We start from the raw sequence: 802 nt of genomic DNA, 5'->3' as shown, positions 1-802 counted from the left end.
CAACGTCGACCAACGTTGCAGCGCCATTCGCCCATACATTAGCATAGCTGGGATTCGGGAATCGTCGCGCGATGCTGCATGAGAGCGAAGTGAATATTTTATATCAGATTTTACCATGCACACGTGCTGTCAGCCTGCCCGGCTTCAGTCGAAACGTATAAAAACGGCCGAGAAAATTCTATTGCCAGTCAACGTCGACCAACGTTGCAGCGCCATTCGCCCATACATTAGCATAGCTGGGATTCGGGAATCGTCGCGCGATGCTGAGAGCGAAGTGAATATTTTATATCCGATTTTACCATGCACACGTGCTGTCAGCCTGCCCGGCTTCAGTTCGGAAAACGTCTTTATGAAATAGCTGCGCCCTGACAGAGGTAACGGCGACGTCAGCGCGCTGCACGGCGAGCGCCACTCGACGGCAGTCAGCGAACAACTTCTTATTGCCAGTCAACGTCGACCAACGTTGCAGCGCCATTCGCCCATACATTATAGCATAGCTGGGATTCGGGAATCGTCGCGCGATGCTGAGAGCGAAGTGAATATTTTATATCAGATTTTACCATGCACACGTGCTGTCAGCCTGCCCGGCTTCAGTCGAAACGTATAAAAACGGCCGAAGAAATTCTATTGCCAGTCAACGTCGACCAACGTTGCAGCGCCATTCGCCCATACATTATAGCATAGCTGGGATTCGGGAATCGTCGCGCGATGCTGAGAGCGAAGTGAATATTTTATATCAGATTTTACCATGCACACGTGCTGTCAGCCTGCCCGGCTTCAGTCGAAACGTATAAAAACGGCC

Source organism: Priapulus caudatus, unplaced genomic scaffold, assembly GCF_000485595.1.
Source record: "Priapulus caudatus unplaced genomic scaffold, Priapulus_caudatus-5.0.1 Scaffold46, whole genome shotgun sequence".
NCBI lineage: Eukaryota > Metazoa > Priapulida > Priapulimorpha > Priapulimorphida > Priapulidae > Priapulus > Priapulus caudatus.
Note: the sequence above shows the minus strand (reverse complement) of the source record.